Consider the following 20,157-nt stretch of genomic DNA (forward strand, 5'->3'; position numbering starts at 1 on the left):
GAAATGTTCGTTCTATCCAATGAACGATTCGATAATATAATGTAATATTCCCGTATTTCGATAGGAAAATTGACGAATATCATCGTGTTGTTGGAAATGCGTGTATAAGGATTTCGCTCTTCGAATTTAAAAGGGAAAAAAAGCATTTCAATTCTTACCTCTCGCGTTCCTGATCCGTGATCCTGTCTCCCTCCCTTCACTGCACCGGAAATGCAACACGAAAATCGCGAAATATTGCGCACTGTTTCACTTTAAATCGCACGACGACACGAATTTGCGCGTGTTATCGCGACCACGGTCGAAAGTAAACTAATTCGATTTCCCCTCGTTTCGTCCTCGCCACGACTTTCTCACGTTCGTAATGTTTATCGCGCGATTCTCTCGCTCTTCTCTCGCTTTTCTTCAGTAAGAATTCGAAAAAAAAAAATACTTCGAGAAGATCATCCTTTCCTCTGATCCTTCGTGTTTCTTTCCCTTCACTCCAATGCTGGATGCATCAAAAATCGCTCGTTCGACGAAATAACGCGCAATTTCGTTTTACATCGAGAAATCACACAAGATTTATGCGAGTTATCGCGATCGAGGTCGAAAGTAAACTAATTCGTCGTGCGCCAAACACAATGTTACTCGCCGTGTTTCTCTCTCTTTCCAAATAGAATTTAGATTCGACGAAGGGGGGGAAAACAAAAGAAAGGTACGCACAATTGTTATGATCCAGAACAATATTTCTTGAATTAGAAAATGAAGGAAAAAATTTTTCGGCAAATATTATCGGGGGGAAAGGATCGAACTTTCGAAACTCATTCGATTCAGGCGATATCTGGAATATCTGGAAATCGACAATGTCCGCGAGAGAATACGGTTTTCTGTACGGCGAAACGACACCAAATAACAGGCCGCGTGCGGTGAATAATATTCGCGGTGTGCCGCTTTTCCACCGCTGTAAATTCAGCCCAATTTATCGCCACGCGGCAACGACATAATAAATAGGGGACGTCTCTCCCCGCGACCAGCTTTTTGACAAGGACCGAGGAGGACCGCGTCGGATCCCGCTTCCCCCGGCTTTTTGTTCGACTTTCCGCCACGGACGGTGACGGACGAACGAGCGAGGGACGCAATTCTAATTCCGGAACGTGAATCTCGATTTACCCCTTCACGTCCACGCTTTGGATCCCGTGCCGTCGCTGGAATTGCACGCGCGCGATTACCACGTTCGCGATAAGAGCGGGCGCTCTAATTTATATCTTCGCACCTTGGCGAAAATTGTCGTACATGTTGGAAGGGAACGCGCGACACGCGATTCGATGAAAAACGAAGATGTGCGTTCCTTTTATTTCTTTTTTAATCTTAATTTTCTCGATAGAGAGAGGAAATTCGATGCCATCGATCCTCGATTAATTCAACGACGCATCGATGATGATCATTCATCACGTGATGCGATAACGTGTAACGGAAATTATGCCATGTATCGTAGGGGCGGAAATAGGCATTCGCCGAATACGGGAAACTCTAAGGGTTAAAATTCCAGCATCGAATAAGCTGGATTCAACGAATCTTATGCGTGTAACTACACGATCTCTCCATTTATTTTCTTCGAGAGTTTAAAATTTCTTTTCCCTACTCTCTCGAGATCCGGTTTCGATTCAAGTGACAATGACGCTTATCCGGTTATCCGATTATCGGCTCGTTGGAACAGAAGAAGGAGAAGTATATCAATCATCCATACGTGTACGTACGAGGATTCCTCGCGGCGCGGGAATAGTCGGTCCCTGGTAACCCTGGATACCAACGGCAATCAGCGTCGTCTCTCGACGAAGAGAGAGAGAGAGAGGAGGGAGGGAATCCAGTTGGTGGAGTATCACAACTCGGCAATGCACGGTCTGGCCCTTCGCGTACGCGGAGTGCACGGCTTTGTGCGCCCCTTGTTAATTAAGGCCCGCTCATAATTGGCCACGTACACGGCGTGGATTCACGCATACACCGGAAACAGACACCGCGACCGGGGGAGGAGGAAGGGAGAGTGTAACAGGCATTTGTAGCCTGGGCACAGAGACTCCCTTGTTCGCCTCTGTTTGTCTGAATGGCTGCGCACTTGTCCAGTCAAGGGATCGGAAATAGGCCGATTCGAACGATTTTGAATCTCGTTAGTCGCGGGTTCGCGAACTTGTATCAATGGCTCTCTAATGCTGATTATTGCTTTAATTGGGACGATGCAGGGATTTTTCAGGGGTGAACGAATTTATTGAGAAAAAAGGAAATATATGAACCATCTTATCTAAGATCTTTGGTTAATTTAAAAAACGAAGATTCGGGATAAAATTTGGGTGTTAATTTGATCTTGAGCAGTTGTATATTGTATTACGCGTGTAATTCAGGAATCTCTCCGTGATTTTTGAATTTATTGAAAAAAAGTGTAAATGATATCTGAGATCTTTGGTTAAATTAATTTAAAAAAACAAAAATTCGGAATTTAAAAATCTCGACTGTGATTTTTGAATTTATTGAAAAAAAGTGTAAACGATTTTATAAAATTAGGGTGTTAATTTGAATTCTCGAACAATTGTATATTGTATTACGCGTGTAATTCAGGAATCTCGACTGTGATTTTTGAATTTATTGAAAAAAGTGTAGGAGTGATTTTACCCGAGATATTTGGTTAATTTAAAAAACAAAGATTTGGAATTTAGGAATCTCGACTGTGATTTTTGAATTTATTGAAAAAAAGTGTAGGAATGATTTTACCTGAGATATTTGATTAATTTAAAAAACAAAGATTTGGAATTTAGGAATCTCGACTGTGATTTTTGAATTTATTGAAAAAAAGTGTAGGAATGATTTTATCTGAAATATTTGGTTAATTTAAAAAAATAAACATTTGGAATAAAATTAAGGTGTTAATTTGATCTCGAGCAGTTGTATATTGTATTACGCGTGTAATTCAGGAATCTCTCCGTGATTTTTGAATTTATTGAAAAAAAGTGTAAACGATTTTACCTGAGATCTTTGGTTAATTTAAAAAACAAAGATTCGGGATAAAATTAGGATGTATTTGATCTCGAGCAAAAGATTAAAATTGGAGCAGTCGGATGTCGAGAATCGTATCGTTATCCGTTCGCGCGTAATTCAGGAAATCTCGACATTTCTTCCCCTATCCCCCCCTCCCCCCGTGATTTAAACCGTGATCATTAAAATCGAAACGACACACAGGCCGCCTCGTAATCAAGCATTTCGTCGCCGCAAATTATCGTCTAAATATACGCGACGCCGCATGATTTTCTACCCATTTACATACGAAATTGGAACGATGCACGATGCACACACGGCCCACGCTCGCGTCGATCGATCTACCCGGCTACGTTCGAGCATTTTGTTTCGTCCAACTATGTCGCGTGCGAATTTCACCTTAATTAAAACCGTCACGTACGATTGTTGCGAGCCGAAGGATCGCGAACGGGCCACGCGCGTGAAAAACCATCGGCTTATAAATCAATCGAATCTCTCTTCCTCTCCTCTTCTCTCTCCATTTTGTTTTCAATTCCAAGTTTCACCAAAAAAAAAAAAAAAAAAAAAAAATCATCGAAAGTGAAGGAAAATTCAACTCAGTTTTGGAATTCGAACTACTACTCGATCGAGCAGTTCCACTCTCGTATGGAAATCGATACGAACGATGTTGATTATCGGCGTTGCTAATATTCATCGCGAAAGAAAGATGGAGGGAAGGAATAACATAATTATTTCGATGGAATCTGGCCGACCTTAATTAAGCCGAGTCCACAATCGGCCGTCCAAAGGCGGGCTCGGACTATATCGACATCCGAGAGCGTTCCTGTGGCTGAGCCCGGACAATACATCCATAGCTGTGCCAGTCCATTCCTCCAGGGTCAGGAGGTGCAGCCACCAGGCCGAAAACCCTATTCAATTATCTCGCTTGAGTACACCGGCTGTCCCGGGTGTCGTGACGATACTGGCAGAGCACGGTGAATGCCGCACCGGTGCACGGAGCATTTCCAGGGGAACTTAATTATATAGCGCGCGATGCTTTATCGGGGTAAATAGTAACCCCTCCTAGCTGCCCCTCCTGTTGCTCGGCTTATTGTGTGACAGTGAATATTAGGTTACTCGAAAACGGAGCCGATATTTGATACCCGGTCAGATAGAATTCCATCTGCGTTACCGGTGGTAATCAGTTAATGATTAACCTTCCTTCCCCGCTTGCTGATGGTTAATTATAACAGTGGATCGAGTAATGTGTAAATGAGCATCGTTCGATGGCATCGACTCGAAAAGGTTCGATCGAGAGATTCGTGATAAAAATTTCGTATCTGGATTGGGATCAGAGGGAAACGATTAAGTGGTCGATCGATGAACATGATATATCTAATTTCGTTGTTGCGTCGCGACAGATGAATTATTCACGTGAAGATAAAAGAGAAGATTGGGAAGGAAGTAGGAGGGAAATGAGGGCGCCTCGGAGGGGAAATTGGAAGAGGGGATGATAGGGAAATGCGATGGGTCGAAGGGTTTACGGAACGATTCTTGACCCGATACGGGCGAGGCGTGGAATCTAGGATTCGCGATATTCCGAAAAGCGGAGATAATTTTCCGCTTTCCCCTCTCCTTCTCTTCTCTTTCTCGTCGGTGATAATAGCGGAGAGAAACTCGAGGCGATCTTTCGACGAAAGGGCGAAAGGATTCTTACGTGTGTTTTCAAGTGTGAAAGTTATTCTTGGCGGAAGGATCCCACTTACCATTGATCGTCCGACGGGCAAAGCGGTTCATAGGTGCACTTGTGGTTTTAGGGTCGACTAAGTTGTGGAGGCGACGTTTGAACCCGAGACGTCTGAGGTTTAGCAAACTAAAGCAAACTATCACTACCGCTTACCGTTCTTGGCATACCATCCAAACGCGTCGCAGGTAAAGACAAAGCGGAAATGAGACGTGGCGGAAGATCAAGGCTGCCTAAAGTTGCTCCGTAACTTCCAACGACAACTACATGAAGCAATGCGATGCCACCACTCGCGACATTTCCGAGATGGATTACGTTTCATTAAATCCTTTCGAGGATAATGAGTTTAATTAGCTTCTGTATCTGCGCGATTGTTCAACGCGAATGTTCAAAGAGATAAAAAAAAAGAAAAGAAGAAAAAGAATATTTTACTTTTTTTTCGAAAGGAATTTATAGGTTTATTTAATTTTCGTTTTAACGAAAACGTATCTGCGTCTTTGTTAATCATCTCTGGATCGAATTCCACGTTTGACGTGGAAAAGCGTCAACGTTCCTCCGCTCGCACAAATGTAAATACGTCAATCTGATCCTTCCGTAACAACTAGGTCAGGACTATCTCTAATTGGAAACGATCTCGTGACGAACAGATACGTTTCTTGTCGTGCATAAACGAGCACGCAGGACTTAACGTTTATAGGTCCATTCCACAGAGATCGAAACTACTGTGCACTGTACTCTGCTGTAACCAGCTTACTCGGACAAAAAAAAAAAAGAAAAGTCCTTTTACACTTTAATCAGTCAAAAAAAAAAAAAATCGCCATATCCTCTTTTTTTTTCACATCACACGAATTACCAACAAATGGATGATCGATGCTCGACCTTCCCCCATAATTCCCTAATTTTCTCGTTTAATTTCTCGGCGTTATTTCTGACGAAAATTTCTCCCGCTACGGAATAGGGAGAATTACTACTACCTGGATGAAATTTTCATAAGAAGGAAACTTGAATAAAATCGCGGCCCATTTCCACGATTCTTGAACCACGGGGGTAATTTATGATCGTTCCAGAGATTTTACCGAGCAAGTTTTAACGCCAGTTTTACGATTTCGTGGCCGATCTCTATGATTTCGTCAGCCGTCGACATCATCTCGACCAAACACTCCACGTTTAACCAGGTATAAGAGCCGGGGGATTGAGTCGCGACGCGCACTTCTAAAGTCTCGTTACGTGATCTACGTGTTCCGTGACACACGTGACGGGAATGTTTCGACGAAAATTCACAGGAGTCTCGATATTTTAGCTGCTCGCGAATTTTTTCTTTAATCGAATCCCCGTTCGAATTTCCTCTAAAATTTCCACGATTCCTCGAAAGAGAAACTATTCTTCGAAATGTCGAACATTTGTAATTCCAATGTTTATATATATATCGATCTTCGAAAGGAAATTGCGCGTATCACACGATGCCGAAGATATATCTGTTATTTATCAATAAATCGTTCGAACAGTCGTACTCGCCACAGATTAGATTTTTCGCTTTTGAATAATAAATCACACCTGTGTGGAAATAAATGCAAGAATTTCCTATGACCGTCGAACAACGTTATTACAGATAAATTCGTGACTTGTCTTCCTATCAACAATGATCGAACAATTTAAAGACTTTCCATCCAATGGTAATTCATATAATTCTACTAGCTCCGTTCGATTAACTTGCGCAAGAAGATGAAAGTTCCTCTCTCCCAATCCCTTATGCAAGGCCGTACAACCACCGAAGAAGAGGGAAAATAAGAACGATACGGAGGAGAAATTGGCTTCCGTTCAACACACCCTCGTCATTCTTTCCCTCCCCCTGCTGCGCCTGTGCGCTCCAACGAGACGGTCTCCGACGAGAAATTCCACGAAGCCGCCGCCACGTGCACGTATGCAGGCTCGCGTGGAAATCCGAGGGTGTGTGCAAGTCTCGACAGGCACAATGAGAAGTTGGCCCTATTGTGGCGAACGCCTTGTTGGACAAGGTTGGCCGGAAATAAAGAGGTAACTCGTACCTCTCCGGATGGCGAGTGTTCGGCCTTGAGAGGCGAGGTGGGTGCAGGTCGAACGGGGAAAAAGGGTTAACTCGGTCGAAATACTCTTAGCGCGAGCCAACTCGTCGCGATGCCCGCTAACTTTCCTTTGTTTCCGAAACCGGATGCCCTCCTACCCTCCTCCTTTCCCTTTCCAACCGAGGAGGCAGACGGTACGCGAGACAATGTCTCCGCGGAGAGAGAGAGAGAGAGAGAGAGAGGAGGCTTTCGCCGGGGCGAATAATGACGCGGCCGTTTGATTTATCTCGAGCAACTCCCTGACCGGAAGATCTCCCTTTCCACGCTGCAGATTTATATTCGAATTCGCGACCGGTTCGTTGTTCGTTGGCAAAGGGGATTCTATGAATTTCATCGCCGTTAAATATTTATGACATCCTCTTATTGTTATTCGTTTCGTGGTGCGAAATTTTTTTGCAACTGGATGCTGGCAGAATTTCTTTAATTGCACGGGTGGAGGAGAAGGGACTCGTTAATTCGAAGATTACGAAGTTTATTCTCGATTGTTTCTTCCAGTCGATCGAATAAGAGTGGAAAGGAATAATATCGTTACGTTTCGGGAGAACGTCTCATCCCTCTCCTTAAATTCACTTTCCTTTTATTCCGTTGTTAAACCTGTGCTGAACACAGGACGCTATACGCAGAACATTATAACCTCTCTGTACACCCCATTACCAACGACGGAGGAGGAAGATTTCGCAGTCGTTTGGTTCGTTTGTATTTTACGAGACGCTTATGAACCGGCCGTATTTCAAGATAAATTTCCCAGCCACGTGGCTCGAATATTTCGCTGCCTTTCATCGCAGGGCCGTCGTTATTTTATAATTCTCGTATCTCAGCTGGTAGCGTTTCGCTGATAGTCCGTATCTCTCTTGATATTACCGCGTAAAATCGAAGCTTTCTCTCTTTCTCTCTGTCTATCCAACAGCAAAATCGAACCTTGATTCCTGAAGTTTCCATCCTTGGAATTAGTGTCCAGGATTTTCCATTTCATTTTTCTCTTTATCTTATACGTATTTCTTCCATCTATTCTTCACTTTTTATCTTCTTAACTATACCGCTGTACTATAACACTATATAGCAACGAAACAGGAGCGAAGAATCTTCGACTTCTTCTTGGATACGCTGTACGCAACATTTCCAGTCATTTCTGCCGCGAAAACTTACTTAAGCCCGTGCTGTTGCGCCAACTTCTGCTCTCGCAAAGTCGCGGGAGGAGGGGCGGAGACTTGGGTCGTTTCGAATATCGTAATGGCACGTGTGGCGTCGAATCGAGTTAGAATACAAGGCTTATTGTGCGCCGATCAGCCGCGCCACGTTCTTCCTTCGCCAACTTTCGGAATAATATTCGCGGTTTTCGAATACCGCCTCTCCCCACTCCCCCCTAAATCTCTCGAGCAAAACGTGTGCCCGCCTCGCGAGAGGGGTCGATAGGGGTTGAATTTAAATGCGAAATCTCCGGTGACGGCGCCGAGCTCACCGTCACCGAAACTCAAATATCGATTTATGTTAACGCGGCTCGATTTCGTTTCTGTTCCGCCGAGCTTAAATGCACTCGGCTCCGTTTCATACCCCGTTTAATTGGAATCCGTACACGTTTCACCTCGGAGATACCTGTAATTCTACTTCCACTGTAACTCGCGCCCTCCTCCCGCCTCGCTAATTATGATGATTGCGACGCGTTTTACACCGTTCCGTTTTTAACTATCGATTCATATTTTCCGTACGTGAAAATGCATCTATACGCGTTATTACGGCTGGGGCAATAATAAATATCCATACAACGACGGGATATTGTTCCAATCGATATTAATAATCGTGAAAACGGCACGATAATTGGTTCCATTTGCCCGCGTATTATTTAGTTACGGAGTGTTTCAGTTTATCATTATCTCTATTGATTTTATATATAATACCCTGATACGCGACTATAATCTAATTATTTTTAACTCGAGTCGCGATTTTTGAATCATTTTTTTCCCCCCTTTTCGTCTCGAGCAAAACGAGACGAAATCGATCGAACGTAGAATTTCTGTCGTGCGTATTAGTCACATTTCGTTTCATTTCGTGCTACTAACAAGTAGAATTATATTTTTTTACATCCCCGTATATCCGGTTGATTAAACGCGAGATAACAATCTCTCTCCAATTATTTCTGAAATCTCTTTTCGTACCTTTTCCCACGACGCACATACATCAACATTTTAAAGAGCTTCTCCCTAAGAGTAAAGTAATCTCCATCGATCTTTCAATTTCGTTTCCAAAGCTATCCCTTTTAATACCCTCGCGATTTCAACAACGATCGAAAAAAGTCACTTCGACGTTGGTCAACGCGATTCAACGGCGTCACGCCATTCGTCCATGAGATTTTCCATGGTCTCGAGGCGAACGCAACCACCATTACGATTATGATTTTTCCCTCAGCCAAGTGCAATTTCGAGTGCACGGATGAGAAAGATAAAAAGAAATATATATATATATAATATATATATATATATATATATATATATATATGGGGTGGGGTATGGTAGCACGTAGTCAATATTTGCATGCCGCGAGGCGGGCGGAAGTGTACTCCAACGACGGAGACAAGAACCTCGTGCCTGGCCAACCACTCTTTTCCGGCTTGGACTCGCCCTCCCTCCTCCGCACGAGTGCAGTCGAGGGCCGGCCCGTCGAGGGCCCTTCTCTTGCCGAAGCCGCAGAGTTGCATCTCGTAAGATTCTACCCCTCCTCCCGTTTAAAATCCCCCTAGCAACGAATCGAGACTAACCCAGCGAGACTAAACCTCCCCCTCCACCCTCGCCGAGACTCTGATTTTCTGATGACGGTGCGCGCCGGATAATTATTTCTCGGTCCACGGCAATGAGAGCTTTCCAACTGGGGATCATCTGGGAAACATCTCGATGAGGAGGCTGCGCCAGCCTCCAGGGTAAATACGCGATCGCATCGAGTGGTATTACTCGGTTGGGAGGAGACATTCGCGTCTCGCGATACGCGAAACTATTATTCCTCCGTCGCAGTCGGGAAAAACGGGGAATAATAGGAAGTAAGAAAGATTATTTAATTTAACATGAGTTTAATTTTTCTATCTTTCTATTAATTTTAACAATGGAGAGATAGAGAGACACGTACTCCTCTGGTTTAAAGCTGAGATTTACCCCAAAAGATAAGTTTCTTCTTATTTATTTCGAAATCCCCTCTCGAGGGGAAGGGGCACGGTGCTAACGAAGAATCATGTTACTTATCCGCGTGACTGAAGGTCGCCAGGGGTTCGAACCAGGGGCACCGGTAACGAGTGTGTCGCGGAATAAATGGGAGGGTCGACAAAAGGGAGGGATCGCGCGAGTGGTGGTGGGAATAGACGCGCGTAACGAGGAGAAAATCACGATAGCTGGTGTGTGCGTGCGTGCGTGTACGACGCACGTCCTTCCGGTCGAACCGTACGTTGTTATCTCCGCGATCCCTCGACTTCTTCTTCATCTCTCCTTTCTCTTCGGTCGGATGTCGGCTCTCCCGGCAGAGGAAAAATGTAACGTACGTATAACCGCATATATCCAATCTAGCGACAAATCCTCGCGGGGAGGGAGGATTGCCGTGTGGATCGTCGTAAAAAGATGCTTCGTCGGCCCGTCATTTTCCGGGATAGCCGGGACGATGTATACGTGGACATTTCTTACCGAGTGTCACGAGCAAAAAATACGTTATTTTTGCGAGACATTTGCACGTGGTAAGTTTTACGCGCTGATTCATTGTTGTTGATGCGGATTTTACAACGTAAAAATTTTCGTCCTCTCGTAGAAAGAAGATATCGTAGAGCAAATTGAATTCAATTTTTGTCTAATGATCGAATCCACGATGTTCCCTAAAATCGTTCGATCGTAGAACGTTTCCACGCGAATTTTCCGATAAAAATTCATTCCCAACTAGCAAATATCGGTCCAATAGAGAGAGTGGCGTCGAAAACACACCGCCTCGTTCCCGACGAAACGAACCCCCCTTCCAAAACAGGAACCTGTTTTCAGGAACAGTGGTGTAAGTGCAACCATTTCCCCGACGCTGCAACCCGCACCATCGACCGTTCGAAACTTTCACCCCTCGATCGAGAATCGCGAGACGCCCGCTCGAGTTTCCAATTCCAAGACTTCGGGGATAGGGTAAACCGGTACAACGGGGAATTGGGTCTGTGTGACGTAATGAAGGGGAATGAGGGGAAAGGGAGGGAGTGCTAATGTCCTGTGGCGTTTCGCGGACAGGCGCAAAGTGGTCTGCGAAGTAGTAGCAAGGGCCAAGTTTGACCCTTTTCGGATGCATTAAAGTTGGGCTCGCCTACAGGACGACTACCAGGCAACGCCGCTCCTGAACCCTGCAACGACGTCTGCGAGATTAGAGCAAGGGCGAAGGGGAAAGGCGCGTTAAAAGAAAAGTTAACCCCCGGAAGTTTGAGCCGCGCTAGCGCATCCATTAAATGCAGGAATAAAACCAGGGGGTAACCAGCGAAGAAGAAGAAGAAGGGGTTGGATTCGGGTAATTATAAATTATCGGGGAGCGGTTCCTTTGTTCACGTGCCTTGCTAAGCCTTGAGTAATTTAAACGAGATTATAACGGAACGGTGGTAATATATTATATTAATTAGACGGGACGGTATTAATTGCTGCACCGAGCAGCAGAAGAACCATCTGGATACCGTCCGTGGCTGGATATCGCGTTTAAGCGCGAGACGTTTTTAACGTTTGCAATATTTTTAATTCCCGTTCGAACATTTCTTTCTTTTTTTTTTTCTTCGTTCATCGATTCTACGAAATTTTAAAAAAAAGGTTAGGGGCGGAGCCAGAAAATGAAAATCGAAATTTCCTTAATAACGATGTCACGTCGGTTATATTACTCGCCATAACCATCCTCCTGATACCACGTTATTGTTGTAACCGGAGGGAGGAAAGGAGGTTCCTTGAAATATAGAGAGTTTACCTGTACTTTATCGCGTTGTCATGTTCGCCATTAACCAAAATTGCGGCGAGGCCATTTACCGCGAATGCTTCATCATCCCGAAAACGAGACAATATTACGACTTCGCGACCCTTCGATCGAAATCGTTTGTCAATCCGCTTCCCTCCCTCCGTGAATCCCGCTGGCTTTTTCCACCAATTCGTGCCCGCTTTAAAATTAACAACCGCATTATCGACCGGGCGAATTTATCAATTATGAAAAACTGGGAAATGGCGGGCCTTCCTCTTTCCTCTCTTTCACAAACGAATCATTCGAATATAAAGTGTAACTTTATATTTAATTTTTCCTTAATGGGAATTCGCTAATGCATCGTCCGAGTTACGATAATACATCGTGCAAATTTGAATTTCGAACGAAGATTGAAGAATTATCGATCTAGGGATGATACGTCGATTTAAGATCGATAAATATTATTGCACTTATATTGTGTATATTTATAATAGCAACGGAATAAAAAATTATGCACGTTTCTGTTACCGAATCCGACCGTGTTTTAAAATCTAATTCGAAGCATGCATAATGTTGACAAAAATTCTCTTCCCGAGAATGAAAATTCTCGGTTGAAAATTTAATTTATAATTTTACCACATGAAATTCCACACGCGGACGCGCAATAAAAGGCGCATTACAGGGCCCCGGACGCCGTAACTAGTAGCCAGCAAAGTGGATTACTGGCAGGTTAGCAAGCGGTATGAGTTAATTAACAGCCGTTCGAACTTCAGTCTTCCAGAAATGTAACGCGTTATCGTTCCGACGTTCAACTTCATGGATATTTAATGGCCCTTTAGTAACTGGTAAAACGCACTTTTACCGCTTTTTTTCTTTCTTTCTTTCTTTCTTTCTTTTTTTTTATGCGAGTTATAAAACGTTTACAACGTCGCTGATCAATTTGATTTCTTAACCGATGGAGAAAAACCGATATTAAAAAAAAAAAAATAATCTCGAAGTTGCCGCTCCGAGATTGTATCGCCTGAACGCGCGAAAATAAGGGAAGGCAAACGTTAAATCGATGAACCATCCCCCTCGAAGCCTATAATAAGAAAAAAATCGGCCGTTTCTTCTTTACTCGCAGAACAGATGGTGGTTTTGCATCACGAGTCGAAGTTGTCAGAAAGTTGCGCGAGGCGGGCGAGGCTGAAAGCTAAAATGTGGGAAACGTCGAAGTTTATGGATGAAAATTAAAGAGTTGGCCCAGACGAGCCAAGTAATTCCATCGAAAAAGTTGTAGTACACACGACTTAAAAGTGTTCCACTTAACGAAATTGCAAAGTAGCCGTCTCGAAAGAGATCGAGCAAACTTCCGTGTCTTCGAACAATTTCGATAGCCGCGCCAGGCCAAATTATGGCCTTTTCCACCGATATCGGGCAGATAAGGCTTGCTTGTCTAATTAATTCCAACGACGTTGGCTCCCGCGTTGCCCCTAATGAGCACCCACGAGGACCAATTAAAAATTCCACCGACGAAACAATTATAATACGTTAAAACGTTTCGTGCGTCTGTGTAAGTAGTGTAAGTAGACGACGTGCTCCCCTACTGTTACTCGCTGCTATATGCCGTCCATCTATACACTGTCCATAGTTGACATTGGAAACACTACAATTTCACTCGATTCGTGTATATTTCAGGAACGGAGATACCGATCGATAGCATACAGAGTTTGCGAACAAAATACGAGCGAATAATAGAGCGGTGAAATAAAACTACGCGGGGGAAGGGAGGGCTCCATCTTCCAGAAACCTTGCGTAGAGAGAATGAACTTGCGTGTATTTCATTGTTTCGGCGAAATGCAAATTTTTGTTTGCGCGTTTTTGCGGGATACCGGTGCCCTTTGTGCCATTGTAACGATACCTCCCCTCTTCCGTCTCTTGGAAAATAGTACCGGTCGTGTAGAGCGAATTGTTTGGAACACTTTTCAAGTCTTCCATCCAGCTTTTCTCGAGGAATATTGTCAGATCCTTTTGCAGGCTTCGGCTTTATTCCAAACGTGAAAGCTCGAAAGCGGCGAAGAATAGGAAAACGGATGAAGCAATTGTGATTGCAAGAATCGCTGTTTCTCTCTCTCTCTCTTTCTATATATATATTTATACGTACAGAATGCTTTAAGACGTTCCTCTTTACGTATCGTTCTTACATTCCAAAAATTTTTACTCCTTACGAGATTACTTGCTTACGATTCCAAACTAGCCTCTAGATTTACGATTCTTTGGAATCATCCTGAAATAAAGACAAGATGGCGTAGACACGATGGTGTCTAACGACGATTCAACGGGGACCGTCACGTCCCACGGTGCGCGCTCCAGTGTTTGAGACGGGGATGTAAACGTTTGCCCTATCCCTAAAAACGACAATTCTACGACACAATAATTCGCGCGAGGAACATCACGGGCCGTACATCACAATTACCTTGAAAATGGTCGGGAACAAGCTCGTTGGAGCTCTTGCGGTTACGATCGCCGCGTAGCTTGCGCCTTTTAGAAGCGGGTCCCGGGTAACCGAGTAATGGCCACCCACTAAATTCTAATAAATATCGGTAGACACGGGCGAGCCTTGGTCCCTTCGTGAACGACCTAAGTGTTATTAATCGTGCAGCGAGCAGCAGCAAGCCAGCCCCGCTGCTAGCGTCTTCGATTTTAAACCACGGCGAGAATATAACACGGGTCGAGCCGTTATTTTCAATCGCGGAAATGTTTATGTACTCCTCCTGTTTGAGGTGGAACAAGGAAACGGGAATTACGATCGTTACCGATACATCGAGATTTCGTTAATGTTCGATTCTCCGATTATCGTTTCTCTTTTTATTATTTATAAATTACGTGTCCTGTAAATTCGATTGGCAAATCGAAAAATCGAGGCAACAAACACGATGAAGATCGAGATCCTCTCCACTTCGCCTCTATCTCGTCCTCGTGCAATTTTCAACGCGTTGTAATCCGAGAATCCCTTCGTTCTTCTGCTCGAACCCGAATCGATCCTCCGAATCAGACAATCAAAAGTTACGCGAATTTCCGCGAGGATGCTCATAAAATATGCGACGTTCAATCTCCACTTCCCGTTTCTCCATTTTCCATTTCTGTTAGAATTCTCTTTCTTCGTTTCCAGGGAGAAAGTTGGCCGGGCGGGTAAGATAAAAGGGACGCGAAATTTCCGCCAAAAATCGGGGGAAACGAGGCGGGCATGGGATAAAGTTTTCACCGTGAGGGTAATACATTCCAACCGAGCCTGTTTTTCCCCGAGAGAGGCGTCTGTTTCCGTTTTAATAATCCCAGTCCTCGTGAAATAATTATAATACCTTTTCGGCCCGTTTCGGGGGAGGGGAAACGCACTCCTACAGCTATCTTCTTCCCTTTCCACCCCCTCCGCTTCCATTCGAGTTTCCCGTTCTCTTCTCCTCGAAGATAGGAAAAGCCGGCCGGAGGTATATATATATATATATATATATATTCTTCTCCACTCGGAATTACCACGAATGAACTTCTTAATCTTAATAAACTTGAAGGTTCCCGCGCCTTCATCCACTTGCGCGTCCGCCACCCTCCTCCTTCGCCTCCTCTTCCCCGAGTTTATCCGCTGTCAGTTGATTCTCACAATTCTCGCCTGGATCTTATCGCCGTGGATTCTGTAAAACCGTGTCATAAACGTTGGAGGGATGCGATGCCAGGCCGGGCCAGAGCCAAGCAACCAGCCGCCGCTCTGTCCGCGTCGTGAAATATCGCCCTATCTTTCCGCAATACCATTAAGGAGACTGAAATTGCGTTCAAAGGGAAGGATCAGGGGAGAGGAGGAGGAGGAGGAGGAGGAGAGAGAGAAAGAGAGAGGAGGGGATATATATATCTTTCTCTCGTATCTTCTCCCTCAAGATTTTTCGTCTTTGACATAAAAATCGTTATCGATGGAATTGGTGTTGGTTCGATATCGGTATGATTTCGATATGATTTTGTATGGAAATAGCATTTGCCCTAATACGTATATCGAAAATATCCAAGATTGTAGTCGTACTGTCGTTGATATCGGTGAGACTGCTCGGGTCACGTAGCAAAATTTATCATGCTGGAAATGTACGATTTGAAATCTGACCGAGATGGGTCCAACTACCTGGCCTCAAGAGTGTGATTCAGACATTTGAATTTTATCATATAATTAGAGAAATTTGAACGAAGCATTTCAATCCATTATACAGACGCTTGGTATTTAACCTCATTTTCATATCACATACTCCGACTACGAAGTTTAAACGGAGGAGGGGAGGAAGGATTGGATTCATAGAGGTATTAAGGATTAGAGTAGTAGCTGTATTTAATAGGCAACTCCGCCGCTAAATATCGTTCGCCCCCTCTCGTCAAATCCTTCAAACTCGATCACAATATCCTCTCGTCACTCACGGTTGTACATCTCGAGTATTCGAGCGAGTAATCCAATCCGATTGTTGCATGCATCCCGGAAACTCTCGGCGGAGTTCCAAAGTGTCCTTTGGAATCCTAATGGCGCAACATCTGATGTCACGTCTTACGAGTTTAGTCTATACGTGCCTCCGTCGTCAGTCGAAGGAATATTCGACGAATCCATGCCTGTTATTAAGAGGGGCGCGTGCACGATTCGTTCTTTCAATTATCCGCAGTTGTAATTCGCGACTATTAAGTCTCGCTAAATTAGAGAACGATCTCTCTTGATCCCCTTCAACGTGACGCGATTTAAAAATTCATCTGGAAAAGAAATTTGTTCGATATGGTTACTTCCGTTCTAAACGTTGTTATCTCTGAATAATGGGTTATGGTGACCACATGGTTGTCCAATGGCCGAGAGAGAAAGGACGTAATCCCACAAGAGGCGAGTCATTGGGTCTGCAGCTTTCCCTCGGCCACTCTAATTCCCGCTTACCTCACCGTTAATTGAAAACTTTGCGATTCCGTCCCCGACCAGATATTAACATTCATCCCGGCCGGGGGAAACGTTGTCTAACGCTCTATCCATTAGGAATTACATCCATTTGCTTAACTCTGTCTCATCTTGCTTCGAAAACGAGCCACTCCTGTCCCACAGTTGTCTGGATGATTGTCGTAATGTGGTTTACTGGTGTACGTAATGATGATTTTAGAAAGCCGGCTTGATTCGATCATCTAAAACGCAATTAATGTAACGTTATTAATAAAACTTGATTGAGCGAACAAATTAATTTTTATACAATTATTATTACAATTTTATAATAAAGAGAATTATTCCATTAAATGCGCAAATATAATTATAAATTTTCCATTATATTGAATTCGTTTCAAAGATTGATAAAGATAATCACAAAGGAATTGGTTGAATGATTTATATAATTTTGTATCGAGGATCTCTAATTGAGCGTAGAGAATGATTGGATGTATCGAAATTTTTGTAATTTAAATTCAGAAAGAGATTAGAATTTATAATAGATATTTTGAAACAAGTATTCAACATTTAGCAATGCTCTAATATTGCAAAATTAAAAATACATTTTCAATTATATTATTCTAGTATATAAATATAAAGAACTTCAATTATTTGGAAGAATTTTGAATTCTTTCCGAGCAAGTTGGCAAAAAGTTCTTGAAAGTGTTCATCTGATCATCTCTTTAGAACTACATTCACTGATTTAATTTCTGCGAACTCGGTGTATTACTTATTTCTAGATTGAATTAAGTTTCTTTTCGAAAATGTTTCTCGTTAATCGAGAAATTACATTATTTTCCATATTTCTATTTAGAAAAGTGTATATAGACATCTAAAAAAATTTTACAGTTGACCTTTGGATTATCTTTTTCCTCTTTTCTCCTCATCATTACATCATCACATACATAAATAATGTAATTGCAAAAGAATTTTTGAAACGAAGCAAAAATATTACTTTGAAAAACAGTTGGAGATATTCAAAAGTGTAAATAGATATTTCGTTCAATTTCTATGGAATTAACAATATACCTATTCGTATATTAGCTGACGATTCCGGATGTCAATTACACGCGAAACGAAAAGGATCGTCGATGAGGTCGTTACCTCGTTCTCGATAAAGCTGGCCGATACTCGAAACACCTGGTATCGACCGGTCGTCGGCGTTAACGAATTAGCCAGAGGTGTAGTCAGCCTCGATTGGTTCGATAATTACATGTCAGCTACGAAAGGTTGCTATAATGTAGCATCTGTAGAGGTTGCGGTCGCGTTAAAGAGTCGAAACGTGACTGGGCAGCTTATTTAACCTCTCGTTTTCGTGGTTAATTTAGGATCCGTTCGTCGACATGAGCCATCCACTCGTGTATCGACGTGAATTTTTCCGATGAATCATTTATTCTAACTATCGTGAACTCGTCAAGTCAGACGTTTGAACTTAAGTTAGATTCTCTTTCATTCCGGATTCCTAAAAATAATTTATTATACAATTTATTATACAATACCATATTTAAAACTTTTTAGAACATAAATTCTACAAATTTATTGTATTTACTTCATTGCAAACTTCACTGTAAACTTCATTGCAAGTTTTAAAAAATTGCCAAATAGAAATGTAAAAGATATAGTAAAGAGAAAATCTTTCTTCATCTTAAATAAATCTTACTTTTATTTCATTATTGCTAGATTACAGCAAGCAACCTACAAAAAATTTATTGTTAAAACATTATCTATTATTATATATATAATTAATTTATAATTCTAATCAAAATTAATTTTTATATAAATCTTACTTTTATTTCATTATTGCTAGATTATAGCAAGCAATACCTACAAAAAATTTATTGTTAGAACATTATCTATTATGTTTTTAAACAAATTAATTTATAATTCTGATCAAAATTATATAATTAATAATCAAAATTACATTACCTTCGTTACAATTGTATTGTAAAAATCCATAATTTGTTTAATTTCTCTTCTATTCAGTTTATATTAATTACATATGATCAACATTAAAAATTATTCTATTTCTTTGTTTACTTCTTAATTAATAATCCTTTATCAATTTGAAACGTGATTTTTAAATAATAAATGAATAATTAATCAAAAATAATATATAATATTTATTTATATATCTAAAAACTATATATCAAAACTATTTTAATCATACACTTGTAACCTAACCAAAAAATAAAATACAATATATATATTGATGCATGTACTTACTTACAAGTCATTATATTTAATGAATAAAATCAATTTTGTGAGAATATCTTTTGTTTGTTATCTAGCTTTATAATATTATATGTTCCTATTTAAATAGTTTCTAAATTTTAATTAATCTATGAGTACTGGATCCCGTCATTTGATTCTATAAACTTATAAACAAACAAATTTTGTCGATAAGTTAGGCGACTATTGAAAAATTTTAATCAACGCCATCTCGCGTTTGGATCACCGAAGCTCCGACTTATTACTAGCATAGCAGGATATGCAAGGAGGTATTCTAATTCCTATGACGTCACAGACAAGGAAAGCACTATTGTGCAAGAAGGACAGAGAGCATATTCCGTTACATCACGTGGAAAATTGATTAATTACTCGTTTTCTGCTCAAAATTTCTGCACTTTTATGGTTGCATCTTAAAGCTAGAACTTCAGAGAAGTTTCTCATATCAATTTTAATTCGAAAATTTGTTTAATTAATTTTTTATTAACGAATTATGCGTTACGCGTTCGAACACACCGAAGACGCCATATTGACATTCATTAATTACCTAACACATAATTCGTTAATAAAAAATTAATTAAACAAAATTTCGAATTAAAATTGATATGAGAAACTTCTCTGAAGTTCTAGCTTTAAGATGTAATCTTAAAAGTGCAGAAATTTTGCGTGGAAAACGAATAATTAATGAATTTTCCATGTGGTGTCCCCGAAAATCCTTTTCTATCCTTTTCGCACAATGATGCTTTCCTTGTCTGTGACGTCATAGGAATTAGAATACCTCCTTGCACATCCTGCTATGCTAGTAATAAGTCGGAGCTTCAGTGATCCAAACGCGAGATGGCGTTGATTAAAATTTTTCAATAGTCGCCTAACTTATCGACAAAATTTGTTAGTTTACAAGTTTGTAGAATCAAGTGACGGAATCCAATACTACATAGATTAATTATAATTTAGAAACTATTTAAATGGGAACGTATAATATTATAAAGAGTGATAATAAACAAAAAATATTTTTACAAAGATTTTTTGATTTCATTCGTTAAATATATTGACTTGTAAGTACATATATTAATATATATATAAATTGTATTTTGTTTTTTGGTTAGGTTATAATCGTATGATTAAAATAATCTTGAATTATAAATAAATCATACATTTTTTGCATTAATTTATTTATTATTTAAAAATTACGTTTCAAATTGATA

The 20,157-nt window shown here is 41.4% G+C and overlaps 1 protein-coding gene across 11 annotated transcripts in view; it reads left to right on the top strand.

Moving 5' to 3' along the window:
* The window catches only part of LOC408393 (agrin), a 336,061-nt gene that overhangs the window by 165,888 nt on the left and 150,016 nt on the right, over positions 1 to 20,157 (top strand). The gene's annotated exons all lie outside the window — the stretch shown is intronic.

This window comes from Apis mellifera, linkage group LG12, assembly GCF_003254395.2.
Source record: "Apis mellifera strain DH4 linkage group LG12, Amel_HAv3.1, whole genome shotgun sequence".
Lineage (NCBI taxonomy): Eukaryota > Metazoa > Arthropoda > Insecta > Hymenoptera > Apidae > Apis > Apis mellifera.